This window comes from Mauremys mutica, chromosome 10, assembly GCF_020497125.1.
Source record: "Mauremys mutica isolate MM-2020 ecotype Southern chromosome 10, ASM2049712v1, whole genome shotgun sequence".
NCBI classification, from domain to species: domain Eukaryota; kingdom Metazoa; phylum Chordata; order Testudines; family Geoemydidae; genus Mauremys; species Mauremys mutica.
In genome coordinates this window covers 89327600-89347723 of record NC_059081.1, presented here as the reverse complement: position 1 = coordinate 89347723, position 20124 = coordinate 89327600, and the positions used below count along the sequence as shown (strand labels likewise).

At 47.5% G+C, this 20124-nt stretch overlaps 1 pseudogene; it reads right to left on the bottom strand.

The window, feature by feature from the left end:
* LOC123378321 overlaps positions 1-19217 on the bottom strand; it is a 28275-nt pseudogene extending 9058 nt beyond the window's left edge.
* Between the last annotated feature and the right edge of the window lie 907 nt (positions 19218-20124).

Sequence of the window (20124 nt, the reverse complement as noted above, 5' to 3'; positions counted from 1 at the left end):
ACGGGCAGTTCCTCGGCGATGTTCGCCGATGGGGAAGATGAGGAAGGGTTTGTGGAGGACGACGCAGGCGACAGCGCTTACAATACCGCTTTCCCCGACAGCCAGGATCTCTTCATCACCCTCACAGAGATCCCCTACCAACCCTCCCCGGCCGTTAACCCGGACTCAGAATCAGGGGAAGGATCAGTCGGTAAGTGCTATAAACATGGAAACATTTATTTTTTAAAAAACAGGAATAAAAACTATATAAAAACTATATAAAAACTTTTCCATATAAAACTATATAAAAAGAAGGTCCACACATATAGGGATGGAACAGAAATCCTCTTGGGACACTTCCACGAAGCTCTCGTAGAGGAGCTCGAAAAGCCTCCGCAGGAGGTTCCTGGGGAGAGGTGCCTTATTTGGTGCTCCGTGGAAGCACACTCTTCCGCGCCAGGCCATCCTAACGTACAGCGGAATCATTGCCTCCACCAGCATGGCAGCATACGGTCCTGGTCTGTGCAGGGATTCTAGCAGCATCCTCTCTCTCTCTCTCCGAGTGACCCGCCTCAGGGTAATCTCGTTCGGCGACTGCTGCATCTAATTAGGGCAATTAGTGTACTGTTACTATTGTGAATGCTTGACTTTTACTTTGCATAGTGTCAAAGTTAGACTCAGGACTCACAGTTTGTCAGACCACTCTGTTTTATTAGCACAGCGCTCTGCTAATAACACCCAGATAATGTGAGCACCATGCAAGACACAAACTATCTTATTTATACAGATAAAAGGGTGAGAACTTAACAAGATAACAAAGGAAGCAGAATCAGATAAGTTTACCTGGGCTAGGCATGCATATACTAACTATTACCCATCTTCTGTTAATGTTTCGCCATTAGCACCATTGTTTATGCCTAATGTTTCTTTTCCTGGCACCTGTATTTCAACATTTCATATTTCTGCTTAAAGGTACATACAACATTTCTTTAATCCATTCTTATTTTTACAATATAATTCATTCTACTTTCACAATCCCTCCTTTTGGTCAAGCTCACGCCATGACCAAAATTTTACTGGGTTCCACATATTAACCGTTCTTTATCTCTTTGTTCATCAGCAATATTCAAAACCATCATATTAGCACTCTGTTCTGGGGCAGTCACCTGAGTGGCATGCCTTACACAATTTGGGGTACAACAGGAGACTAACTGAAAACATACAAAAATTATTAGGATTCCAAACAGGATAGTCAGGGCTCCCTGAAACAACCAGTTTCCTATGCCAGAGAATACTTAGCCACTTCCATAAAGAACTTGGCTCTTCATGGGGAAGATATGCAATTTGTTCTAAGTGGCTAGCGTGATCTGTTACCTCATTGGTATCGTCAGGTATAAACACACAACATTGTTTTCCAATGAGAGCACAGGTCCCTCCTTTGGCCGCCAGCACTATGTACAATGCCTGACGGTTTTGGAGGACCACCTGTCGGATCGCCCCTGTTTCTTTGGCCAGGGCTCTTAAACTTTCTTCAGTTTTATTTGCCATTATTTTAACTACTTCTTTTAACCTCAGGAGCCTTTTTGCCTGGTGTATTACTCCCCAAGTGGGTTAAAGGAACTGCCAATAGTCTCTTCCCATGTGTCATTACTGTTCCATATTGTGTTAAACGGACAAGGTCCTCCAGCCAGGACAGGAACATCAGTTTGAGAGTGGGCTGGGATGTGGCTGCAGACCCAGCATTTAGAAATATTAAGGGTCTGAGCTATCCACACTTGCTGCTGGATAAAAGAATTGTCATTGTGGACTCCCCAGACCTTCAGACACCAACAGCCGAGGAACAGGCACCACCAGAGGTGCATGTTGGAGGCAGGGCCCTTCTGGTTCTGACAACCTCAACTGAGGGAACTGTAGTCACAGTTTTATGTCCACCAGGCAGCAGGCGCTAGGCTCACTACTGCTTTTTCTTGGGCCTTGCTTTAGGTAGTCGTCTGCTTCTGGCAACCCTTACGAGAACATAGATTGTAAGGTATTGCAGGCTGTTCCTCTACGTCATCTTCTGGAGTCAAAATTGACTCTGCATGGTCCTGAGGTGATGATTGGTTCGCTGGGGATGGTGCATTCTTACACGGCAAAGCATGTATTCATGCTGCGGATTCCAGACAGTTTAACAGCCGTCTGGGTAGTAAGCAGTGCCTGATGATTCTTTGATACTCTAAGTCTTTTTGCTTCTTTCCTTGACTCTGGCTATAACAATGGCCTTCACACCTTATCTTTTCCTGATGCATTCATTCCTCATTCACACAAACAGATTGAGAATACAAACAGTAGTATTTTATATCGAGCAAAAAGGCATTGCAAATTAAACCTTGCTAAGTTTTACAATTAATAACCAAGACAATTTACACTGAGACCCAGGCCTTCAATGTTTCTTTAATTTACTTAACATAGACACAATAGAGAATCCTGTCTCTTACTACCTAAATCTTAAAACAAAGAGTTAGAGAGGGCCCAATTTGTAATGCATATGGGAAAACAGAATCTTACAGTTCCAGAGGGTCATTTCTTTCTGCTATTCAAAAAGGGTGGCTGGCAGGATGAAATCAAATTATACATTATAAAGTCCAGCTTCTACATATCCCCCTTTTGACACTAAGATTATCAATCGCCAGTGTCACTATTATGTAGTAAAATACTGGGAGGTGATTTGGGCCTGTGGCTCTAGCTTTGCATACATTTGTTTTATCCACCAGCATATTTTAAACATTTCAATTAAACACATACAATTTAAAACCAAAAACAATTAGGGGTAGTAACATTAGTATGCCAGTAGTTGTGGGAGACCATCCAGATAATATGAATGGTTCTGTTTCCCACAGTGTTTTGTTTGTTTGTTTTTAGGAACTATGTTACCTTTTAAAACAGATAATTGGTAACTGTTTGCCATTCAATGCCAAGACTGATAGAGAACTCAGCTAAATCAGTGCTTACAGTAAGCTGAGACTTTTTGGTTGTGGCAAATAGTAAATGTGATTATTGGTAAACACAGTACTTACATTACATGTACATTTGTCTACTGATGGGTTGCTAAAACTTCTATCCTTTTAAAACACTTCTTTCCAAGAATTAACACACACATTGCCCGTTATACAATACTTTGGTCTAATTATTAATTTTATCCCACATACAGGATCCTAGTGAGATGTCTTTACTACAGGGCTTTGGAGCAACAGGCATGGATAAGCATACCCACTTTTGAGGAGTCCACTTGGTACAACCTCTAGTGTCCAATAGTTTCCCTTCCTCCCAGCCCACTGGCTTGAGGTTTGAGGTAGCCAGAAGGATCCCAGGCGCATTCTGTGGAGTGGGCTAGCTTTCCATATCTTTGCTTCCAGAGCCTGTTGGGGTGTGCAATTTTAACAACAATTTCTTCACTTAACAAATTTTGTGTTACCGTACTGGAGTCATACTGCATCTGTTGAGTCTGAACTCTTTATGAACTGAAACTTAACTCAGACTACATGTCTCTGTCTGAAACTTTTAATCAAAAGTTTTGACCTGCAAACTACTCATGACCCTTCCCCTCCCAATAAGTAGCCATCTCCCCTTTTTGTCTTCTCCAATTTGCATTTTAACCTGTTTTATCCTGTAGAATCTTGATTGATTATGCATGACCATTATGATCTGTTAATCACTTTGTTTACTTCTGTGTATAAACATTGATGCTCACCCCTAATAAACTTGCCACACTCCTCCAAAGCTTGGCTCTTAAGCTAAGGATGGTGTGAGCCCGTTGATCAACTAATTGTTGTCTGGTCTCTGACAGATTTCTGAGCCCTATACCAACTCCGCACAAACTCGGGTGCTGGAGAGGTGAGTAGGACTTGCTTTTTACCTAACAATTTGGGGGCTCGTCCGGGATTCCTTCTGGTGCGGTGCCTCTGTCCAGTGGTCAGACCACTCATATACGAATTGGCAGGCGCCACGGGAGATTTCTCCCAGCCAATTCAATATTGAGGGGTCGTGTACTGGACAGCAGGATAAACGCCAGTTGGAGGGCTCCTGTCAGACACCATGGGTCAAGGGACTAGCGTGCCTCTTGAGAGTCCGCTGGGGATTGTAAATAAGTTATGGATTGAAGGGAAACTCCCAGTACAGACAGGAATGTCTAGGAGGAAGTTGTACACACTGTGTGTAAGGAATTGGACTGGGTATACCGCGGTATTGGCCGACCCGGAGATGAGGTGGCCTTCGTATGGGTCTTTCGAACAGGCTGCCTTAAGAGGAGTAAGGAGCCAGATCGAAAAAGACCATCCGGGACAGTTATGTTACTGGTTTTGTTGGGACACAGCAGCAGAGCTGTGGAAATCTTTAAAAATTATGGCAGTCAGGTATTCTTCCGAGAGTGAACCCCCTCCATGTTATTTCGATGAAGGGTGTAAACCACGGCGTGTTTTAACTCGTCAGTTGGTCCCCACTGCACCTGCCCCTATTCCTCCGCAAGGGGACTCTCTCCAGAGTGCAGAGGGGAATCTGCAGGACTCCAGATTGGAATCTCTGCAGAGGGATAAGGAGGAAATGGAGGGGCACACCTCGGGAGGAGTTTTGCATGGGAGAAAGGGAAAGTAGTAAAAAGAAAGAGAAAAGGAAGAATATAAGTTGATGGCTTTAGCTTTTTGCGGTGGTATTCGAGGCAGAAGCCATGGCCGTGGCAGGGGATCTCAGGGTGCTCGGGGGAGAGGGTCCTGGCAACCCCAGCCACCAGGACATTGTTTTCAGTGCGGACAGCCCGGTCACTTTAAACGTGAATGCCCCTGGGGACGCCCAGAGGGTCCGGTCGCATCCACAGATACTTACACCAGGGACGAATACACTCCTGCACCACCAGCCCAGCCCGTTCCTCAGGCCTGGATCAACTACGGGCAGCAGCTGCAGCAAACTCAGCCTTCTCAATGACGGTACCCCGGGGGCGAAGGCAAACAATGTGATGGTCTTATTTCCTTAATGTCTTTAGCCGGCTCTTTCCTCACTTTCTCCCCTCCCAGCAAAGAGCCTCATCTAACCCTTTCAGTCCAGGGACTGCCTGTCTGTTTCCTCATTGATACTGGAGCTACTTTCTCTCTTTTAAATCATGCCCCTCTCCCTGGCTATCCTCTGAGGTTAAAACTGCAACTGGGGTGGAAGGCAATCCACAGTCTCTGGGACTCACTTTGCCTCTAAATGTTATTTATGCTGATAAATGTTTTTCTCACCGTTTTCTTTTTTCCCCAGCTTGTCCGATCCCTTTGATGGGCCGGGATTTACTCTGTAAGCTTGAGGCTACTTTAACCTGCACTCCTGAAGGGGTAGGATTATTAATGACAGTGTTAGAAGATTCGGCCCTAACTCAGGGTAATTGGGAAAACCCCCCCCTCTCTCTCCCCTGACCTCACTGACTTGCCTTCAACCCTCTGGGGAATTTCTGACACTGACGTTGGCCTGCTCCTTTCAGCAGAGCCAGTAAGGATTCAAGTGAAGCCCTCCTTAGCCCCCCCGTCAGTCCCCCAATACCCCCTGTCGCTGGAAGCCCGGGAAGGCATCCGCCCCATTGTCAAGGAATTCATTGCACAAAAGCTAGTCCGCCCTCAGCGCACTCCCTGTAATACCCCTATACTGCCTGTCAAAAAGCCTCCTAAAAAGGACGGAGACCCTATTCATTGGCGCTTTGTACAGGATCTACGGGTTATTAATCAGTATGTGGTCCCTCTTCATGCAGTAGTTCCTGATCCAGCTACTATCATCAGCCAAATCCCCTGGGATGCTGAGTGGTTCACTGTTATTGACTTAAAATCAGCCTTTTTCAGCATTCCTGTGCACCCAGACTCTCAATATCTCCTTGGTTTCACCTGGGAGGGACAAAGTTATGTCTGGCAACGACTTCCTCAAGGCTACAGAGACAGCCCCACGATTTTCAGCCAATGCCTACGCCACGACTTGGAAGGCTTCACCAGTCCGCAGGGATCCACGTTAGTCCTATACGTAGATGACATCCTACTAGGTAACCGCAAAGAAGCCGCCCTCCGCATCGATGGTAAGGCACTTTTATTATACCTACACACCAGAGGCCACAAGGTAGACCCTAACAAGATTCAGTGGGTCTCACAGAAGGTCCGATATCTGGGCTTCCTGATAACCCCAGAGGGGAGACAAATGGACCCAGTCCGCATAAAGACTATCCAAAACTGCCCTCTGCCAAACACCAAGAAACAACTTCGAGGTTTCTTAGGATTAATTGGCTTCTGTCGACCTTGGTTGCCGTCCTGCGGGGAGTTGAGCAAACCGCTCCACCGACTGACTGCTAACCTTGCTCCTGACCCTTTGCAGTGGTCCCCAGACACGATCCAAGCCTTTCAGTTACTCAAGGACAGTGTGGCCTCCTCCATGTCTCTCCGCCCCCCCAATTACAGCAAACCCTTTCACCTTTTTGTCCACGAGAAGGGCGGAATTGCTAGTGGCGTCCTTACCCAGCTGAGCGGGCCCCACCATTTCCCTCTTGCTTTTTACTCCCAGCAGATCGACCCTGTCGATCAGGGAACCCCATCCTGCACCCGGACTCTGGCAGCAGCTGCCCTGCTGATCACAAAGGCAAAGAGCCTGACCCTGGGTCATTTTACCACGGTCTGGACCTCTCATGCCTTGTCAGCCCTTCTGCGTAAGGGCACGACCCAAGTCTTTTCGGCCCATCGTCAGCAGCAGCTAGAGGCCGAACTCCTAGAAGACACTAACCTAATTTTTGAAAGGTGTGGGCCCCTTAATCCAGCTACCTTGCTTCCTGATCTGCCAGTCCTCCAGGATCAGCACGACTGTGTGGAAGTAGTTCATAGCATCTTACAGATAAGGAACAACCTGTTTGACGTGCCACTGGACAACCCTGATTGCATCCTCTTCTCGGACGGAAGCTCCTTCTATGTTGATGGCAAGCGTTTCACCGGTTATGCAGTCACCTCTGAATGGGACATTCAAGAGGCCGCCTCACTGCCAGGCAACTGGGGAGCCCAAGCCGCCGAACTCTACGCCCTGGCCCGAGCTTGCCAGTTGGCCGCTGGTAAGACCGTTACCATTTTTACTGATAGCAAGTATGCTTTTACCCCGTACCAGTACCCGCTGAACTACAGTCGTGGGAGAGCCTCGGAGCCACTCTGGTCAAAGGGACCTGGCTTATGCCGGATGGCCGAGCCTGCCTCCTTCGCTTCACATACCCCGTGGCAGTTCGCTGGCACCATGATAAGGGGGGTCACTACGGCACGCACGCCCTTGTGGACACCATCGCTCGCTTTTGGTATGCTCCAGGCATTCAACCCTACTGCCTGTCAATAGTGAAAGCATGCAGCACATGTCAGCGAAATGGACCTGCTCCGCCTCTTAACAAAATTAAGGGTGGAAGACCGCCACCTGCTGTTCCATTTCAACATCTTCAAATTGACTTTGCAGATATGCCAAAGGCTTTTGGGAAAAAGCACCTCCTTGTTTTGGTTTGCCCTCTGACTTCATGGGTCAAAGCTTTTCCTACTGCTAATTGTACTGCTGCCACAGTGGCGAAGATCCTCCTTAGAGACATTGTACCCCGTTTTGGCATCCCTCTCATACTTGATTCAGATCGCGGACCCCACTTTACTGGTAATGTCCTTGGCCATTTAGAACAAGGACTGGGCATTTCACACTCCTTTCATACACCCTACCACCCCCAGTCTAGCGGGAAAGTTGAGCGTATGAATAGGGAGCTTAAGCTTACATTGGCTAAATACTGTCAGGAAACAGGGTTAAAGTGGCCTCAGGTACTTCCCTTGGTCCTGTTTCACCTTCGCACTCGCCCAACCCATGTATTGGGATTATCCCCCTTTGAACTGCTCTATGGACACCCCCCTTTCAAAGGCGGGGCGCTACCACGTGCTGATGTTTCACTATTGGGAGGGGATCATATGACCGCGTGCCAGTTTCTCTCCCTACAGGCTCGCCTCTGTACCCTTTGGAAAGCCTCACAGTTTTCCCAGACCGTGCCGCTGGAAGAACAGATCCACCCGTTCCAACCAGGGGACTTCGTCTGGGCCAAAAAGTTCGTTCGTGGCGACGCCCTCCAGCCGAGGTTTACTGGACCCCACCAGGTTCTTTTAACAACCCAGACTGCAGTGTTCCTGGAAGGACGCAAATCCTGGATCCACCACTCCCACGTCAAGCCAGCCGTAGTGGACCACAGTGACGGACCAGCAGCTCTTGCCACCACTGAGGACACTGCCTCTGACCAGTGGACCAGCTTACCTCTTTCAGACATCAGACTTAAACTGACTCGAAAAAAATGAGAGGACCTTTTATTCTGACAACTTTATGTTTTTTATTATGCCTTTTTAGTTTATTTTCTGCTTATGAAGATAATGCTTTTATTAGATATTCCCACGAGGTTAAAACTCGTATTTTAGGAAATAGAAGTAATTGCTGGGTATGTACTCAATTTCCAGTAAATGCAGAACAGGGACTCCCCTTCACACCCATTCCCCTGACCACTGCTAATATGACTTGGATGCCACCGGCTAGAATAAAAGATCCAGTCCAACACAATCTTACATGGGACAAAACAGGAGTGCCAATTAACAGATATCTCAGGGTAACAAATCAGACAGGATCACTGTGTTTTGTTAAAAAAAAGGGTCAACTTTTGTGGGAACCAGTAAATGCAACATGTATTTTAATGGCACCGCCTTTAGTAAAAACCTTGGCTTCAAGCCTTGCGCATCCCACTTATCCCATATGTGGATCCCTCACAAGCCTTCAGAGTCAGCTTTTAAGAAACCCTGCTCAGATCACGAGGGTGTCCAACTAATTGTTAAGGGATATACGATTGCCTTCTACAACTGCTCAACCAGTACTACACTGCACTTTGAAAACACCACTACCAAATTGGGCCCAGGCTGAAATTGCCAAGCAGCCCTTGGCTCCTTAAAATGGGGTGTAGCTGTTGGTAAATAGTTATCCCAATAGCTACAAATGGAGGAATGTTGAGTCTGAACTCTTTATGAACTGAAACTTAACTCAGACTACATGTCTCTGTCTGAAACTTTTAATCAAAAGTTTTGACCTGCAAACTACTCATGACCCTTCCCCTCCCAATAAGTAGCCATCTCCCCTTTTTGTCTTCTCCAATTTGCATTTTAACCTGTTTTATCCTGTAGAATCTTGATTGATTATGCATGACCATTATGATCTGTTAATCACTTTGTTTACTTCTGTGTATAAACATTGATGCTCACCCCTAATAAACTTGCCACACTCCTCCAAAGCTTGGCTCTTAAGCTAAGGATGGTGTGAGCCCGTTGATCAACGAATTGTTGTCTGGTCTCTGACAGATTTCTGAGCCCTATACCAACTCCGCACAAACTCGGGTGCTGGAGAGGTGAGTAGGACTTGCTTTTTACCTAACACATCCAGTTATATTGATAGGTATTAAACAATTATCTTTTTCTTTGCTTTAACAGATGTATTAAAACCTTAATATTCTCTGATATTACCCAAAACATCTTATGTTCTAAATATCTGCATTTTAGTACATTCCATAGCTATTGCAGTATGTTTTTTTTAAACTTTTGTTTTTTTTTAATAGGTTGTTCTGTAGCTGGTATTAGCTTTTTCTGATTTTCTGAAAGACAAAAATAACATTTTTTTCTACCTCTTTCAGGGTGGCATTGATTGTTGCTTAAAAGATTCCTTTCTTTTACAAATACCCTTGCTGATTGCAGGCAAAACAGAGGAATTACCCCCATATTTTCCTGTGTGTGTGTTTTAAGTTTATTCACAGGTAATAGCTGAGAAGCATCATTACCGTATTACCTTCAAGGATTTTTCCAAAAATCATACACACTATACCTTGTTACAGGGGTACTTACTAACATTAAATTTATTTCAATGTTTAATATTAACAATAACATTTAGCATCAAATCTCTTAAAGGGATCTTGTTATACCATGTCTTTTATTTAGGCAATTTATTTTGTGCTGGCAGTTTTCACCTTCCTTTATCAGTTAGGTAATTTGCATCAACACAGGCTTGGCTTTTGGATTCAAAGCCATCAGCAGAGCTCAGAGACTCTGTCTTAAAAGGGACACAATCAACTTCCACCAGAGTTTTGATTTCTTTCCACTTTCAACTCCTGCTTACAAAACACACAGAGATCTGAAAAAGAAAACAGTCTATTGCGGCTCTTTTTGGAGCCCTAATAGGATTTTAATTCAGTAGCATATTTCATTTGTATTTTTTTTACCCCTTTTTACAATATACACTGCACATGTCCTAGGGAAAAAGCACATTTCTTCTATAGTACAACTTTTTTTTTTTTTTTTAAACATTAGCCATATGAATTTTTACATACGATGTAACTGTTTCTTTTTTCTTACAGAGTTTTCATGTACCCTTATCAAAAGTGACAGTCTGATTACACAGAGCCATTTTAAGGCTCAGTGTTTTTAACATTGCTTCTTTTTGTTTTGTGCACCTCACCTCTGCTGTTGCTTCAGAGGGGCACTGTTAAAAAATTATTTTTTTTTCCTTTCACTACAGCTCTTATCTGCTATTGTTACCAAAAAAACAAAACAAAACCAAACAAACAAAAAGACTCCAGAATCTCTCCCTATTCTCCTGATTTTGACTGCCATATTGCAGCCATGACTTGGTTTTTATTTAAAAAAACATTTTAAAATTTATAAAGAATCAAGTTACCCCTTAAGGGTTAAATGCTAAATCCCAAAGCCAAACATCACTAATTACCTGTGTCTTGCAAAAAGGTCTGTCAGTTTTGCAACTTTGAATTAAGTCAAATGAATTTTTTTAGTGGCATTAAAAACAAAAACAAAACTAATTTATCTTACACCTACAAAACAGGAGTTTTACAAACCAGATGTGCTGGTTTAGATTCTTAGAACTTTACATATTTTCACAAATAGATACATACACATTTTCACAAAATTTAACTGCTTAATTCTCTCCAGCCTTTGTAGAGTTAACTTTTCACTCTCTTTCCTTAAATCACTTGTTTTTCTCCCAAAATAACACCTTTATCCCCTCAGATTTCACCATTTTAAGTACAAAACTAATTGGTACATACAACATTTCTTTAATCCATTCTTATTTTTGCAATATAATTCATTCTACTTTCACAATAGCAATGACCTTTGTTTAACAGCCACGTGTTGGAGGCCGCAGAGGAAAAGCATACAGTGATCTTTCCCGGGCACAGCCGCGAGGGGCTGGAACAGGGTCAGACTTTATGCTTTCCAGATTGCCTTCAGCGGGAGGGCACAGCTATCCATTAACTGTTAAGCAGCCTATAGTGTAGGGCTTACCAGGCCTGGCTGCTACACGGATTCAGCTGTACCGCCCCGCTTGTCCGATCTCCTGTGCAAGACCGCAGCCAATGAAAGCGTATTCCGAAATCTCGAACTTGTCCTGAGAGCTCGTGAGACTAGGTGCCCTGTATGGTCTTGTTCACAGAAACTGAGTAGACTGTGTTCAGTGTTCGCAAACATGTATCTTTTCAAGGACATCACTTCCTTTTTCCCATCACACAGCTGCGGCTCTTTCACGAACTGCCCCGGCTTCCCCCTCACAGAGGCTGGCGCAGATTAGGCGGCGAAAGAAAAAGACTAGGGACGACATGTTCTCGGAACTGATGGCCTGCTCCAGAGCCGAGGCGGCCGAGCAGAGACAGTGGAGGGAGACCCTATGTCAGCACCAGCGCTCACACAGCGAACGGGAGGACAGGTGGCGGCAGAAAGACCAGCAGGCGACTCAAACGCTGCTTGGGCTAATGAGGGAGCAAACGGACATGCTCCGGCGCCTTGTAGATGTTCTGCAGGACCGCAGGCAGGAGGAGAGAGCCCCCCTGCACTGTATCTGCAACCGCCTTCCCCCGCCACAAAGTCCTGTCCCCCCCTCACCCAAAATAACAAGAAGGAGGGGCGCTAGGGGCCGTGAAAACTGTCACTGCACCTCAGCAGAGCGCTCATGTACCACACAGCTCTCATGCCATAAATTTTGAGAAGTGCTTCCCTTCCTGGATCACCCAGTACAAAATCCAAGTTTCATCCCCCCACTGTGTAGTTGAGTATTAAAAGTAGTTTGTTGTTATTCACTGTTCCCGTCATGTTTTTCTTGTCAGAAGACTTTGTGTGAAGGGGGGAGGGTTTTTTTAATTGCATAGGACAGCCTCCATTACCAGGGTACAGACTTTGGACGCAGGATCAACAGCAGGACACACACAGACTGCAGTCACTAGGCACCAGGGTCAGTCTGGGAGGTGAATGCTGTCCCGGGTCAGTCTGTGAGGTGTATGCTGCCCCAGGGTCCTAGTGCCTGCCTTCCACAAATGGCAAGGTAGGCTGCCCTTACCATGCCCTTCCCCCCTAGCCACGAGCCTCTCCGATGCCCTGAGCCCCAGCAAGAGCCCTCATCCACGGACACATACTCACCCTTCCCACACACCCCTCACCCCTTCCTACGCCCCAACCCCCAGCCCAGAGCCTGCATCCAGACTCCGTCCCAAAGACGGCAACCCTCACCCCTTCCTGCAAACCCACCCTTTCCTGCACACCCACCTGCAACCGTCCTCCCCCCAGAGACCGCTGTAGGAGCAGGAGCCTGTTATTCCTCTAGTGTAGAAGCGGTCTGTACATCAGTGCACACCGTACCCACCACAGTCTGCGTCCATGTTTCAACCCTAGAACAGGAATTCATAATTAAAGAAAACTTTGTTAATAATCAGTGTTCCATTAAATTTATTTTAAAACGTGTGTTGGAAGGGGGGAAACCTGGAGAACGGGGTATGTAACCGCAGATCGAAGTCAACAGTCACTGAAACAGGCTCAGGTTCAGCTTCTCTGTAAATCAAGTGGACAGTCATAGGTTACCCTGCTCTCCGAGGAACCTAGCTTTCAAAGCCTCCCGGATGCACAGCGCTTCCCGCTGGGATCTTCTGTCGGCACGGCTGTCTGGCTGAGCGTAATCAGCAGCCAGGCGATTTGCCTCAACCTCCCATCCCACCATAAAGGTCTCCCCCTTGCTCTCACAGAGATTGTGGAGCACACAGCAAGCAGCAATAACAACGGGGATATTTTTTTCGCTGAGGTCCGAGCGAGTCAGTAAGCTCCGCCACCTCCCCTTGAGACGTCCGAAAGCACACTCCACCACCATTCTGCACTTGCTCAGCCGGTAGTTGAATAGTTCCTTCTCACTGTCCAAGGCGCCTGTATAGGGCTTCATGAGCCAGGGCATTAGCGGGTAGGCTGGGTCCCCGAGGATCACTGTAGGCATCTGCACATCCCCAACCGTTATTTTGTGGTCCGGGAAGAAAATACCTGCCTGGAGGCGTTTAAACAGACCAGAGTTCCTGAACACATGCGCGTCATGAACCTTGCCCGGCCACCCGACGTAGATGTTGGTAAAACGTCTCCTATGGTCCACCAGTGCTTGCAGCACCATAGAAAAGTAGCCCTTTCGGTTAATGTAATGGGTGGCCTGGTGGGCTGGTCCCAGGATAGGGATGTGAGTCCCATCTATAGCTCCACCTCAGTTTGGGAATCCCATCGTGGCGAAGCCATCTCTGACGACCTGGACGTTTCCTAGAGTCACTACCTTTGAGACCAGTTGCTCAACGATTGCGTGGGCTACTTGAATCACAGCAAGCCCTACGGTAGATTTGCCCACGCCAAAGTGGTTCGCTACTGACCGGTAGCTGTCTGGCGTTGCAAGTTTCCAGAGGGCTATGGCCACTCGCTTCTGCACAGTCAGGGCTGCTCGCATCCGGGTGTCCTGGCGCTTCAGGGCAGGGGACAGCAAGTCACAGAGTTCAAGGAAAGTGCCCTTACGCATCCTGAAGTTTCGCAGCCACTGTGATTCATCCCAGACCTGCAGCACTATGCGGTCCCACCAGTCCGTGCTTGTTTTCCGGGCCCAGAATCGCCGTTCCACACCATGAACTTGACCCATTGCCACCATGATCTCCACTGCGCGGCGTACCCTGCTTTGTGAGAGGTCTGCGCCACTCTGTGACTTCCTGTCCTCACCGCGCTGCCGGAGCCTCCTCGCCCGATTTCTCAGCAGCTGACTGTGGAAGAGGTGGACGATAAGGTGCGAGGAGTTGACAACGGCCATAAGTGCAGCGATGATCGCAGCGGGCTCCATGCTCGCAGTGATGTGGTGTCCAAGCTGTAACCGACCAGAGAAGGGCGCGAACAGATTTCCCGCCGGCGCTTTCAAGGAGAGAGGGTGGGAGTGACGGTTCAATGATGACAGTTACCCAAAACCACCCTCGACACATTTTTCCCCCAGAAGGCATTGGGGGCTCTACCCAGCATTCCAATGGGCAGCGGGGACTGCGGGAACTGTGGGATAGCTTCCCACAGTGCACCGCTTCCAAAGTCGACGCTGGCCCCATTACTGTGGACTCAGACAGTCGAATTAGTGTATTTAGTTTGGATACACAAATTCGACTTCATAAGGTCGATTCCACAAATTCGAGTTAAGTAGATTCGAAATAGTCTTGTAGTGTAGACGTACCGTAAGTCAGGGCTTGGCAACCTTTCAGAAGTGCTGTGTCGAGCCTTCATTTATTCACTCTAAGTTAAGGTTTCGCGTGCCAGTCATACCTTTTAATGTTTTTAGAAGGTCTCTTTCTATAAGTCTATAATATATAAAGTAAACTATTGTTGTCTGTAAAGTAAATAAGGTTTTTAAAATGTTTAAGAAGCTTCATTTAAAATTAAATTAAAATGCAGGGCCCCCGGACCGGTGGCCAGGACCCGGGCAGTGTGAGTGCCACTGAAAATGAGCTTGCGTGCCGCTTTCGGCACCCGTGCCATAGGTTGCCTACCCCTGCTCTAAGTGGTGTTGGTGCCACTAGATGGGACAGGACGCCACACCCAGGTGTGGGGTTACATGAGGGTAGGGGAACAAAGAGCACTTAGTGATGCTCCCTCATTACCTACTTGGCTGGTGAGCTGGACTGGGCTGGGAGGCAGGGGTAGACAGAGAAATCTTGGCTTTGAGGGGGAAAGCGTGAGCATTTATTGTCCACTGTCAGTGAAATGTCTGTACCAGTTCCTTGCATGTCTTCACCCATCTTTACCAGAAGAGAAGGATAAACCTGCCCATGATGTGTAGCCCTTACGTGATGTGCGCAGGAAAAAGCAGTCTTGGTTGAAATGTCTGGAGACGTATTGGGAAGCGACCCTACACTAGAACTATTGCAGCCTACCAGCGGCGTGGCTGCATGATCAAGATTCAGTTGGGATATTTTAGAAAGATAAAGGCAAACCCTTCTGGAGGAGAGAGGCAGGAGAACAAGCCATCGCTGCTCTTACCTTTCTGGCTATGTCAAATACAAGAAAGGCAGCATTCCACCCCCTCTAATAAAGATGGCAAACACCATGGTATTTCTCCTGTCCTGCAGTGTCCCAGATCACAAGCTTGACCGTGGCAGTCTCTAAACATACCAGCTGGGTGAAGAAAGAACCTGGAAGCAACAGAGATGGGACAGCTCCTTGAGAAAGCCATAGCATGCGCCTTAATTAATGTTAACCTTCATCTCGGTGATCTGTGTGAAAGATGGGTGTCGAGATTCGGTTGGAAAGGGCTGCAGGGGGAGGGAGGATGAGAGAGAGAGAATTAAAACACCCCCTCCCTCACCAAAAGCAATGTAACAAACAGGCTGGTGAACTGGTCTTACCCAAGAACAGCCCGGTAGTACACCAATGCACGTCAGCAGGGTGTAGCTGGGAGATGGGGAGGGGAAGAAAAATGAGAACAATGGTTCTTGCTCAGTCCATCAATATTGGTGGCATTAGCAAGCTTTGGTTTTGCAGCTGTCTAGCTGGAGGAAATGTGATGGCAGGGCGGGAATTAGGAGTCTTGAGTTCTAATCCAGCTGTACAGTGCCTGGCCCCTGTTGGGTGCTGCTGTAACAGAAATACTGCAATCTCCCCGACAGTGATTTGTATGAACTTTCTGTCTCAGCTTGCCCAGATGGAAAATGGGTCTAATTAAAATCCACCTTCCTGGAGTGCTGTGAAAGCCAGCAAATGTCTGCAAAATGTTTGAAGATCCTTGGTCTGAAAGTGCTATAGCAGCTCAAATGTGCGGCTGTGCACAGTAGACAGGCAGAAGCCATCTGTTAAGGGCCAGATTGTCTGACAAATACACGGGCTTGAGGTAGAGGGGGCAGTACAGAGCCAAAGCTCTCCAGAGAGCCCTGGGAGGGAGAGAAGCTTTCTCTGAGTGCCAAGTAACGTAGGCGAATGACACCACACTCCTTGGTGTAGGCACTGTGACTGCCTGGTTTGTGTGGCAGCGTGGGAGACCCCTTGGGGCCTCCATCCCCACTCTCCTGGCAAAGGTCAGGGCCCTTCTTTAAAACAGGAAGAAAAGTGTCTTTCTGCCTATTTCTGACGTAAAGACACCGAGCCAGATCCTTGCTTATGTAAATTGGCCTTGCCTCTGTTGAAGTCAACATCTAACAGATGGGGATCAGTCCCATGAACATCAATGGCCTCCCTAGCTCATACCAGGGTCTGTAAGCTTGCAAAACTTCCTAAAGAGACTTAACTGACCTTGTGTTGACATCTCCAATAAAAACTAAGGCCATGTTTTCCACCAATGTTGCCTACTGAGATGAATGTTTTTGCTTCTGATGATGGGAGCGCGTAGCAGAACTGGGTGAATAATGGTGGTTTGGTTTTGTTGTTGGCAATTTGAAAAGTCAAAACCAAATTGATTGCAAGTCCAACACCACATGAAATGTTTCAAAGATTTTGACTCTACATCGAGAGAAATTTTATTCTGGGTCAAATGAAACATTTATTTTAACTTTGACCATTCTAAATAATTTTTAAAAAAATAAGACTAAAGGAATTTTTGAAAGTCATTTCAAACCAAAAAAATGAAACATTGTGATTTTTTAAAAAAACAATTCAGTGAAACTACCATGAACTCACAAGGTGGGTGAGATAAGATCTTATCTCGGACCAACCTCTGTTGGGGGAAGGGACACACTTTCATGCTACACAGAGCTCTTCTTCAGGTCTGAGGAAGGAACTGGAGTGTTACAGCTAAATACTCCGCTTCCTACCCAGACCCTGAAGAGCTCTGTAAAGCTCAAAAGCTTGTCCCCTCTAGGGTGACCAGACAGCAAGTGTGAAAAATCGGAATGGGGGTGGAGGGTAACAGGCACCTAGATAAGATAAAGCCCCAAATATTGGGACTGTCCCTGTAAAATTGAGACATCTGGTCACCCTAGTCCTCTCGACCAACAGAAATTGGTCCAATAAAACAGCTCCCTTGTCTCTTCAATATTCTGGCACCAACCTGGCTACATGAACACTGTTACCATGAACTCCTAAAATGTGGTGGTGTCCCTGGATCTGCAGCTTTTTCAGAAAAAATGTTCAGCTGAAATTTCACCTAGTTCTAGTGTGAGTGGGTGTCTGTTGAAACACCAGGAAAATGTCAAAGGCAGGTTTGCTGATCACATTGGAGAGGCTAGATGGGCTGCTTTGACTAGACTGACTGGAGCGATATCATGGGCAGAGCTGCTGGGAGTCTGGGAAGATAACCTTTTAAATGTCATCCGTTGGAGGCTCCGTTTTCATACGTCCTCTGTCACAAACAGGGCAGAACAGAGTGTTACGTCTGTTTTTCTGACACCCAGGAATTATACAAGGGGTGGTTCCAACCAAACCCACTAGATCGGACTCTGAAGCGCAGTTCCTGGGATTCCAGGATGCGCCTGTGTCAGTTTCTGCAGCGAGAGTAAGAACGTGGTGCAATGTCGCAGTGAGCGCTGGGACTGGGACTGGCACCCACACAGAGATAATGCAGTGCGATTGGTAGTATTTCTGTGGGGGCAGCTGGGAGAGCCAGGACTAGGGGGAGAGCACGGAGAGAACGCAGAGGGGAAAATCTATAACATTTAATAGTAGATGGTGAACACTCTCTTGGGTTACTCAGAACTGGCAGGTGTAGACCAAAACTCTCCGCCGAGGTGACCTATTTAAATGCTGCACTACCTGCAATGACCCGCTAGCTGTCACTCTGACTCCACAATGAACACAGCTGTGTTGCTGGTCCCCTGTTCATGATTTCCTGTCTCCAATCTACCCCAGCAGAGAAATGTGTCCTGCCTGTGGCCTGAGCCTCCCCGCCCGTGAACTCCAAAGGCACTTTGCCACTGGTGTCGGTGGAGCAGGAGATGCTGCTGAGGCCTGACTTTTTTCAGACGTGCTTCTTAGGTTGGTGCCTAAAGATCCAGCTCTGAAGAGCAGCATCAGACAAGGCCCAGCTTTTAAAATGGGCACATCCGCCTGCACAGCTTGCGCCACCTTAGCCAGACTTCTCCGGATCTCGCCATTGTCAGTCCTGTGCCTGAGCTGAGAAACCAAACTAACCCCGCGCTCCCGGGCTGTAACGTTGGGGGTCTGTTGGGTCACGTTCCGTTAGCCGCCAGAGCTGCCAGCTGGAGCCCCTAACCCTGCCTGCTGAGTGACGTCCTGCTGCTGCTCTGCTGGGCCTGAGAGCGTAAGCAAAACCAAACTTCACGCTAGCGTCGCTCCGCTGACTTCAGCAGAGACACTCCTGCTACAAGGGAGACGCAGATCAGGCCCTTTGTGTTGCACCAAAGGATTGGTTCATTGCTGCCACTCACTCACATCCCACAGTGGGCACGGATTCCCTGACGTCGTTTTTCACACGGCGGAAGGCTGTGCTTGACTTTCCCACGGCCGCGCTCCCCAGCAGAACCACCTCGGAGATGTAGGCTTGCTCCGTGGACGGCCCCGCCCCCACCTGCTGCGTTCTTCTCGGGACCATATTCTGCAAAGAAGAGAGAACCCTGTTCAAAAGGCATTGACAGTGCGCTCCAGGGCCCTCGGATGATTGGCTGCGTACACTCTAAAAAGTTAGGCCCCAGGCCTCGATTTCCCACTTAGCGTAGCAGGAGACGTGGCTCCAGTTTAACCCTGATATTCTATGATTCTATCTGCTATTCTATGATGCTGTATGATTTAGTTGGGAATTGGCCCTGCTTTGAGCCGGGGGTTGGACTAGCTGAGCTCCTGAGATCCCTGCCAACCCTGATATTCTATGATCCTCCCTGCACCCCCGTTCCAATCATTCAAGCTCAACATGCTTAAAAGAATCCTAATGGGAGTCTAACCCTACGGGTACATGTACAGTACAGGGGGGCTGTACCGACATAGCTCTGTCACTGTATAGGCCAGTATAATGCTGTGGTATAGACACAGCCCACACCAACAGAAATGGGATTTCCTTTAGTGTAGGCCACCACTTCCCTGACAGACAGGCGCTTCAGCGATGGAAGCCTTCTTCTGTCAACACAGCTGCATCCACCGTGCGGGTTAGGTTGCCATGGCAATGTCACGCAGGAGTGTGGCCAACCACAGGGCAACGTGCTGACCTAACTTAGGTGTAGACCAAGTCTAATCCATAGACTCATCAACAGCCTGAGCTGCTGTGGCCACAGTCACAATGTCAGGTGGCCTCTCGTAGCAGCACTGTGAACTCCAGACTCCCTGTCCTAAATACTGGTCACTGCGCTCCAACCTGTTTCCCCCCCAATACCTGACCTCCTGAGAGAGCTCTTCCGTCAATACACTGGCTTGGGCTCTTGGAACCAACTTGATACAAGTGGTCCCAAAGCTTCCAGCGCTAGGCTCACAAGGGGCAGTCCACATGCACAGCCATGAATCAGTCGGACTTTTTCCTTACCAAGAAACCTCACTAGCCCTATCCCTGTGGTTCTCAGGAGTCTCAAAGGCCAGGTGAGGCTGGTTATGGTGGGAGGCCCGGGGGTGGGGGGTGGGGAACCATCAGTGGCTGAACTTTCAACCCTAGCAAATAGCTTCTCTTGAAGTCAGTTTCTAGTGCTTGGTGTTATGAAGATGGGCCACATTTTCCAGGCTATATTCAGTCTCTGGTCTGGCTCAGCTCAGTGCACCAACTGAGTGTGGGGGGAGGGATGTGCAAAGAGGTCATTCCTGCAGCTGGGGGTCCTGTCCTGCACTTTAGGAGCGGAGGGTTGCTTAGAGTTCTTGCTGATTGGCCATATAGGGTCTG